This window comes from Delphinapterus leucas, chromosome 8, assembly GCF_059928025.1.
Source record: "Delphinapterus leucas isolate spDelLeu-1000000601 "Yukka" chromosome 8, BTC_Dleu_Yukka2, whole genome shotgun sequence".
Lineage (NCBI taxonomy): Eukaryota > Metazoa > Chordata > Mammalia > Artiodactyla > Monodontidae > Delphinapterus > Delphinapterus leucas.
Genome location: NC_143136.1, coordinates 54,339,512 through 54,349,449, shown reverse-complemented (window position 1 = coordinate 54,349,449; position 9,938 = coordinate 54,339,512).

The following is a 9,938-nucleotide window of genomic DNA, read 5'->3' as shown; positions in this document are numbered from 1 at the left end:
GAATACCGTCTTTAACCATTCACTTTAGACAAAATTTTCCCTAACTCATCCTTTGTATTATGTAATACTCTTCCTGGCACCTCTCATTTATTTCTTGGTTTACAAGCACTGTCACTTAACATCCATAAGTAAAGTGAAGCTGCTCTTTCCTCTTAAAACAGCCTCCATTCTGGCCATCAACTTATTCTTCTATGTAGTTATTCATTTGTTCATTCACTGAGTATGATTAAATATCTAGTAGGTGTGAGGCACTGTTCTAGATGCCAGGCACACAGCAATAAGCAAAACAAAGTTCATCCACTGATGGAGCTTGCCTTCTGGTGGGGGAGGCACAGCCAACTAGAAAACAAACAAACAAGAATACATATATAATTATGTAAAGATGTAATCAGTGTTATGAAGAAAAATAAGGCAGAGTAAGAAGGTGACAGTGAACAGGGGAAGAGGGATAATACTTTAGGAAGGAGTCAGGAAAGTTCTCCTGAAGAAATGAGATTTGAGTAGAGACCAGGATTAAGTTGAAAAGAGCAAGATATGCAGATATCTTAGGGAAGAACATTCCAGGTAGCTGGGCACACTTGCTATATCTGAAAAACATCCAGTAGGTCAATGTGGCTGGAGCTAAGTGAGGATTGAAAGAAGAGGACACTGATAGAACATGATATCTACCAGGTAGGGGCCCAGTTTGCTTGGACAATCACGGTTTACATCTGTTTCCCTGGCATAATTACTCTTAAGGCACCTTCCACTCTTCAAACAGTCCTGTTTGGATGATAAATTATGTGGTAACCCTGCTATTATGCCAAGGTAAGGACTTTGGATTTCATTCTGAGAGGGATGGGACATTAATGTGAGGTTTTCATCCAAGGAATGACATCATTTGACTTAACATTGTTAAAGAAGCTCTTCATGGTGAAGAAACAGTAGGAGTCAAGAGTGAAAGCAGAGGTAGGATGAATTCCATAGCACCCAAAACACAAATGCCAGTACAATTCTCCTTTGGGATGTTTCTTTACAGACACTTAAGTTTTACTTAAGAAATATCATGACTCTTTTTTAACAGTTTTACATTCTGTGTACATTGACTGCCATAGAATTCCTTACAATTAAATGTACGTAATGACATAAATCCTTAGCTTCTCCATAAGACCTAGGAGAATAATTATAAATAAGCAACTTCAATATCCAGCAAATTTCCCTTCTATAAGTAGTAAGGAAAACAAAGCAAAACAAAACTTGGGAAAGTTCAAAGAATACCTAGCGTGGTCAAAGATCAAAGATGGCTGTACTTACTATAATTTTAAGCCATAGTTTACCAAAATGATGTGTGAAATGATAGCAGTATCTGTTCAACTATCATGTACATATTTTCCTAAAATTCTCTATTTAGACCAATGTATGATCTGGAAAACTGTCAAATACTTGTGTAGAGTTTAGTTAAAATAATCAGCAAATGTGGCTATGATTGATTTGGCAAAACTTTCTTTTCTGAATGGGAGAGATGTATATGATGCTTCAAGCCAGAAAAGATTTTTTTAAAAAAATCACTGAAAAGCTTTCATGTAGAAAGTTTATTTTTAAAATTTAAACTCACACGGCTTTCTACCTGCATTGGGCTGTGCACCCAGGCTTCAGTGCAGCAGGGTTCTTTCTCTGATATAATTCCAGTTAACATAATGAAGTGTCCTGAGAGTTACCCTTTAGAAGGGAGGGTGAGTAAATGAGAAGACAAGAGTCTTAGTCAACTTGATTTTGGAAAATTACACTTTTGTTTTTCCTTACTGTTGCTAAACTCCAGTTGAGGCTGAGAATTTCCATCCCAGAGTAACTCCCAGGGAGGCCTAAAGAGCAGCAGTCCTTCCAGCTGCTTGGGAACCCAGCAGTGACACTAAGGGTGAGCTGCCACTTCTCCATGCAGCTACAATTTTTGCCAAGGAAGGAAAAATAATATAAAACTCAAGAACATAAAGATCACATAACCTCAACAAGATGGTGTTATCCATGGATTCTAAGCAGGAAGTATGCAAAGAATTAAAAAGAGAAAGTTTCTTTTTTTTAAACGACGTTTTATTAAGAAATACTAAGACCTAAAGAACTTAATGTATATGTGCATATATTTTGTATGTAATATACATATGTGTGTGGATGATTATACGTAGTAAGGCTCTGTTTATAGTGTTATAATGGGCTTTCTCAGTTGTATGAGGTGATATTTCATCATTTACTGACAGTTTATTGGCAACAGTTTAATGACAAAGCCATTTTTAATAGAATTCCCCTGTAGATTATGTTTTTAAAAACTTAACTGAGTTTCTAAAAATTTACTGTATGGTTTTTGAGATCTGCATCCTCAGTCCAAGTAAGAATGCCTCATACCAGCATTCATACAGAAGTCCCTTGCTATCGTTATCTTCATTTTTGTTAATACATCACTCACCCTAGTTGTGGAACCCACCTGAAAGGCAATGATTGTTGAGAATGTCCGGAAGGATAAAGAAGTTACTAACACCTGCAGGAAAAAGGATATTCATATACTCAGGCTTTTAGGAAAAGCAGGAAACAAGATGAGAGAAACTCAGAGAAATCTGGAAATCAAAAATGGAAACAAAAGTAGCAGGTCGTTTGTGCCCCACCCCATACAAATCACACCACTCTGAGCAAACCGGTTTCCTATCACAAATTCCACTCTCACAAAGGAAGGACTTCAAAAGCAAAGTCAATTTACTTTATGCAGAGTTTAGATTCTGCTCTGGCATGTCCCTGCCTTAAGCTCCTGCTATCAGGGTGAGTTAAAGGCCTCACCACTAATGTCTCTTGAGCACCTGCTGTACACGGGCCCTGATTTCCTTTATCAGCCCCATCCTCATTAAATCCCTTTAGGTTTGTAAAATTTATAACCAATTAATCTGGCTGGACCTCTCAACAACCTTGTACAGTTGGCCCTCTGTATCTGAAGATTTTTATATAAGGGACTTAAGCATCCGTGGATTTTGGTACCCACAGAAGGTCCTGGAAGCAATCCCCTGTGGATATCAAAGGATGACTGTACTATATTCAAGGCAGGACTGTTAATTCTGCCATATGAGTTGGAGAATTGAGGCTAGAGAAGTTAAAAGGGCTTATTCAAGTTCATGAAGTGAGTGAGTCTAGAACCCAGCCACTTCCCTCTTACTCCCCTGCTCCAATGCCACAGGGAGTAAGTTCTATCCTAATGTTGGATGAAAAATTATACAGATGTCCATACAAACCAGCTAGTCCGCAAAAGTTGAGCATTCTCTGATAGAGCCCTCTGAGTCAGAACACTACACCAACCACCCTTAAAAGGCAACAACAGAAGTACAAAGCCACATATCTATTCTCAGCTTTCCCTATTAGAAAACTAAAGATAAAATACACACATGAAGCAATTTGGCCAGAAAAGCTTTATAACATAGGAAATATACAAAACTAAAATGTCCTGTAAATGACAAGAACCCTTTTAAAGAATTTTCCAAATCAACGTGAGCAATCATTAGACAGAACAGCTTTATGCACGGATGTAAATTAACATTATAATAAAACTGATTTGGGTTTGTGTCATAGTTCTTTTTCTGCTCTTGTTAAAATGAAATCACATTAAGGATTTATCACATAGATGAATGGAAATCAATTCTTTAGTAACATACACTATAGGATTGTTTAGTGATTTGTTTAGCCATTTGTATGAATTATGCATTGATATTCATCTTTCTTGGACTTAAAACATGAAAGTATCTGCTTTTCAAATGTCTGTTTAAAATCTATCTTATGTACTTTCAACTTCTCAGGTTCCTAATTCTATTTTATTAATTTCTCCATACTTTAAACAGCTAAGTGTAAATATAAATAATTAAAATAAGATGTGGTTTCCTTGGATTTTCTTTTTTCCATGTACCTCACTGATATTTAAGAAAAAAAATTCATGGGGAGGGGAAATAGCTGTTTTGAGCATTCATTTTGAAATTTACCAGTATGTTGAATATTCAGTCTATCTTTACTTGCCATTTCATTGGATTATGTCAGATAGATAAATTTAATACAGATAAAAAGTAGAGGCATATATGACCATGTTTAAACATGGGCTGACTCCCTGAATACCTGAATCCACTAACTTTGGCCTTTCCACTAGTTTTTCAGAACATATTTTGATGTAATGATTTCCAACTTTTAAACTACCACACTCTGGTCTAATCTGTGAAATTACTAACCCATCACTTCCTTCTTCTTGCCAATGGCATATCATGGAGAAAATTGTGTTGTAATATTAATTAGGTTTTAAAAGATGTTTGGGGAAAATATTTATATTCCTGTGGAGATGTTTAAAGATACTTTGAGGTATCACAAATTTTAGGCTTAGAAATATTAGTATTCCAACTATTTATTTTTTCCAGGCTTATCGAGATACACTTGACATACACCATTGTGTAAGTTTAAGGTATACAATGTGTTGATTTAATATATATACATATATATATTATTAGACCCTCAGAATTCATCTTCTAACTGGAAGTTTGTACAATTTAACCAACATCTATCCATTGTCCCAATCTCTGAGCCCCTGGTAACTACCATTCTATTCTCTGTTTCTGTGAGTTTGGCTTTTTTTTAGATTCCACATATAAGTGATATCATACAGTATTTGTCTTACTCTGTCTCACTTATTTCACTTAACATAACACCCTTGAGGTCCGACCAGGTTGTTGTAAATGACAGGATTTCCTTCTTCCTCATGGCAGAATAATATTCCATATATATCACATCTCCTTTATCCATTCATCCATTGACAGACACTTAGGTTCTTCCTGATATTGGCTATTGTGCATAATACTTTAGTAAACATGTGAGTGAAGATATCTTTGATATTCTGGTTTTGTTTCCTTTATATATACACCCAGAAGTGGGATTGCTGAATCATATGGTAGTTCTATTTTTAATTTTTTGAGGACCCTCCATACTGTTTTCCATTGGCCGCATTACTTCCACTTCTACCAACAGTGCACAAGGGTTCCCTCTTCTCCAGATCCATGCCAACATTTGTCATCTCGTCTTTTTGATGATGCCCATTCTAACAGGTGTGAGGTGATATCTCGTTGTAGTTTTGATTTGCATTTCTCTAATGATTAGAGATGTTGAACATCCTTTCATGTATCTGTTGGCCATCTGTATGTCATCTTTGGAAAAATGTCTATTCAGTTCCTCTATTTTTTAATGGGATCAGTGTTTTGGGGTTTTTATTTTTTTTTGCTATTGAGTTGTATAAGTTCTTTATATATTTTGTATATTAACCACTTATCAGACATATGCTTTGCAAATAACTTCTCCCATTCCATAGGTTGCCTTTTCATTTTGTTTATTGTTTCTTTCACTGTGCAGAAGCTTTTCAGTTTGATGTCACCCCACTTATAAATTATTGCTTTTTGGTGCCATACCTAATTTGTTGCCAATACCAATGTCAAGGAGCTTTTTCCCTATGCTTCCTTAGGATTTTTATGGTTTCAGATCTTATGTTTAAGTCTTTAGTCCATTATGAGCCACTTTTTGTGAAGGGTGTAAGATAGGAGTACAATTTCATTTTTATGCATGTAGTTATCCCAACATCAACTATTAAAGAGACTATCATTTTCCCATTGAATCTTCTTAGATTCCTTGTCAAATATGGGGCAGTTTATTTCTGGGCTCTCAATTCTGTGCCATTGGTCCATTGTTTTGATTACTATAGCTTTGTAGTATAGTTTGAAATCAGGAAATGTGATGCCTCTGGCTTTGTTCTTCTTTCTCAGGATTGCTTTAGCTATTCAGGGACTTTTAGAGCTATACAAATTTTAGGGTTGTTTATTCTAGTTCTGTGAAATATGCCATTAAAATTTTGATAGGGATTGCATTGAATCTACAGATGGCTTTGGGCAGTGTGGACATTTTAACAATATTAATTCTTCCAATCCATGAACACCTATCTTTCCATTTTCTTGTGTCTCCTTCAATTTCTTTCATCAAATCTTGTAGTTTTCAGTGTACAAATATTTCACCTCCTTGGTTAAGTTTACTCCTAAGTGTTTTATTATTTTTGATGCTAGTGTAAATGGAATTTTTTTTTCAGAACAAAGTTGTTGTTCATGTATAGAAATGCAACTGATTTCTGTATGTTGATTTAATATCATGCAAATTTACTAAGTCTGTTGATTAGTTCTCATAGTTTTTCTGGTGGAGTCATTAGGGCTTTCTGTATATAAGGTAATATCATCTGCAACAAAGGCAATTTTACTTCTTCCTTTCCAATTTAAATATTTTTTCTTTCATTTTCTTGCCTGATTGCTCTGGTTAGACTTCCAGTACTATGTTGAATAAAACTGGTGAGAGTGGGCACCCTTGCCTTGTTCCTGAACTTAAAGGAAAAGATTTCAACATTTCACCACTATTATGTTAGCTGTGGGCCTGTTGTATATGGCCTTTATTATGTTGAGGTATAGTCCTTCTATATTCAATTTGTTGACAGGTTTTATCATGAAAGGATGTTGCATTTTGTCAAATGCTTTTTCTGCATCTATTGAGATAATCATTTTTTATCTTTCATTCTATTAATGTGGTGTATCACATTTATTGATTTGTATAGGTTGAAATTTCTTGCATTCCAGAGATAAATCCTGCTTGATCATTATGTATGATCCTTTTAATGTGCTCTTGAATTCAGTTTGCTAATATTTTATTTAGAATTTTTGCATTTAAATGCATATTTTTATTATTATATAAATTTCAGGTGTACAGTATTATAATCCAGCATCTGTATACACTGCAAAGTGATCATGACCACAAGTCTAGTTACCATCCTTCACCATACAAGTGTGACCCCCTACCCCTACTTTGCCCACTCCCCAACCCCCTTCCCCTCTGATTACTAATCTGATCTCTGTATCTGTGAGTTTGTTTTTGTTTTATTTTGTTTGTTCATTTGCTTTGTTTTTTATAGATCCCACATATTAGTGAAATGATACGGTATTTGTGTTTCTCCATCTGACTTATTTCACATAGCATAATACCTTCAAATGTTGTCACAAATGGCAGGATTTCATTATTTTTTATGGCTAAGTAGTATTCCATTGTGTGTATGTATGTATATATACACACATCTTCTTTATTCATTCATCCATTGATGAACACTTAGGTTGTTTCTATATCTTGGCTATTATAAATAATGCTGCAATGAACATAGGGGTGCATGTATCTTTTCAAATTAGTGTTCTCATGTTCCTCAGATAAATACCCAGCAGTGGAATAGTTGGACTATATGGTAGTTCTATTCTTAATTTTTGAGGGCTCTCCATACCATCCTCCATAGTAGAAAACGGTGTATGAGGGTTCCCTTTTCCTCACATCCTCTCCAACATCTGTTATTTCTTGTCTTTTTGATAATAGTCATTTTATTTTATTTTATTTATTTATTTTCTGCGGTACGCGGGCCTCTCACTGTTGTGGCCTCTCCTGTTGTGGAGCACAGGCTCAGCGGCCATGGCTCACGGGCCCAGCCACTCTGCGGCATGTGGGATCTTCCCGGACCAGGGCATGAACCCATGTACCCTGCATTGGCAGGCGGACTCTCAACCACTGCACCACCAGAGAAGCCCGATAATAGCCATTTTAACAGGTGTGAGGTGGTATCTCACTGTGGTTTTGATTTACATTTCCCTAATAATTAGTGATGTTGGCCATCTGTATGTCTTCTCTGAAAAAATGTCTATTCATATGCTCAACCCATTTTTTATTTTATTTTTTTATTTTTCTACCCATTTTTTAAATCTGCAAATAGTAACAGTTTTACTTCTTCCTTTCACTTTGAGCTTTTCACTGAGTATGATGTTATCTGTGAGTTTGTCATATATGACTTTTATTATATTGAGGTATGGTCCCTCTATACCCACCTTGTTGAGAGTTTTTATCACAAATGGATATTGAATTTTATGCATCTATTGAGATGATTATATAAATTTTATCCTTCATTTTGTTAATGTTATGTATCACATTGATTGAGTTGCAGATCTTGAAACATCCTTGCCTCCTTGGAATTTAAATTCCACTAGAGGGTGGCGTATAATCCTTTTAATGTATTGTTGGCTTTGGTTTGCTAATGTTTTGTTGAGGATTTATGCATTTATGTTCATCAGGGATACTGGTCTGCAATTTTCTTTGTGGTATCCTTGTCTTGATATCTGGGTAATGCTGCCTTTGTAAAATGTGTTTGGAAGCTTTTCCTCCTTTTCAATTTTCTGGTATAGTTTGAGAAGGAGAGGTATTAACTCTTCTTTACATCTTTGGTAGAATTCTCCTGTGAAGCTGTCTGGTCCTGGAATTCTGTTTGCTGGGACATTTTTATTTATTTATTTATTTTTATTTATTTATTTTTTGCGGTACGCGGGCCTCTCACTGCTGTGGCCTCTCCCATTGCGGAGCACAGGCTCCGGACGCGCAGGCTCAATGGCCATGGCTCACGGGCCCAGCCGCTCCGCGGCACATGGGATCCTCCCAGACCAGGGCATGAACCCGTGTCCCCTGCATCGGCAGGTGGACTCTCAACCACTGTGCCACCAGGGAAGCCCTGCTGGGACATTTTTGATTACTGATTCAATTTCAACATTAATCATTGGCCTGCTCAGATTTTCTATTCGCTTATGATTCAGTTTTGGAAAAATATGTATTTCTAGGAATTTATCCATTTATTCTAGATTCTAGATTATTCTAGATTTATTTATTCTAGATTGCCCAGTTGGCATATAATTTTTCATAGTAGTCTCTTATGATTCTTTGTATTGCTGTGGTATCAATTATAACTTTCTGATTTTATTTATTTGGGCCCTCTCTTTTTTTTCTTGGTTTGGCTCGCAAAAGGTTTGTCAATTCTGTTTATCTTTTCAAAGAAGGCAGCTCTCAGTTTGTTGAGCTTTTCTAAATTTTTTCACTCTCTATTTCTGTTCTGATCTTTATTATCCCTTTCTTCCAATAATTTTGGGCTTTGTTTGTTCTTCTTCTTCTTCTTCTTCTAGGTGTTAAGTTAAATTGTTTATTTGGGATTTTTCTTGTTTCTTGAGGTCAACCTGTATTGTTTTTAACTTCCCTCTTAGATACACTTTTGCTGCATCCCATAGATTTTGGTATACTGAATTTGTTTTCATTTGTCTCTAGGTATTTTTTTTATTTCTCCTTTAATTTCTTTGATGACCCATTGGTTGTTCAGTAGCATGTTGATTAACCTCCTATTTTGTGGTTTTTCCTGGTTTTATTTTTCTCATGATTGATTCCTAGTTTTATAACATTGGGGTTGCAGAATATGCTTGATATGATTTCAATCTTTTTGAATTTATTGAGACTTATTCTGTGACCTGATACATGATCTAGCCTAGAGAACATTCTACGTACACTTGAGAAGAATATGTATTCTGTCTTTGGATGGAATTATCTGTATATATCTGGTCTGATGTGTAATTTAAATCCAATGTTTTCTTATTGATTTTCTGTCTGAAGGATCTATCTATTGATGTAAGTGAGGTGTTAAAGCTCCCTACCATTATTGTATTGCTTTCAATTTCTCCCTTTAATTCCATTAATATTTGCTTTATATATCTTGGTGTTCCTCTTGGTGTTGAGTGCATATACATTTATAAATGTTATATCTTCTGCTGCGTCGACTCCTTTATCATTATGTAATGCCCTTCTTTGTCTTTTATTACAATCTTTGTTTTGAAGTCTATTTTGTCTGATATGAGTATGGGTACTCAAGCTTTCTTCTTATTTCCATTTGCATGGAATATCTTTTCTATTCCTTCACTTTCAGTTTGTGTGTGTCCTTTCTTCTGAAGTGAATCTCTGGTAGGCAGCATAGATGGATCTTGTTTTTTTAATCTATTCAACCATGCTATATCTTTTGACTGGTG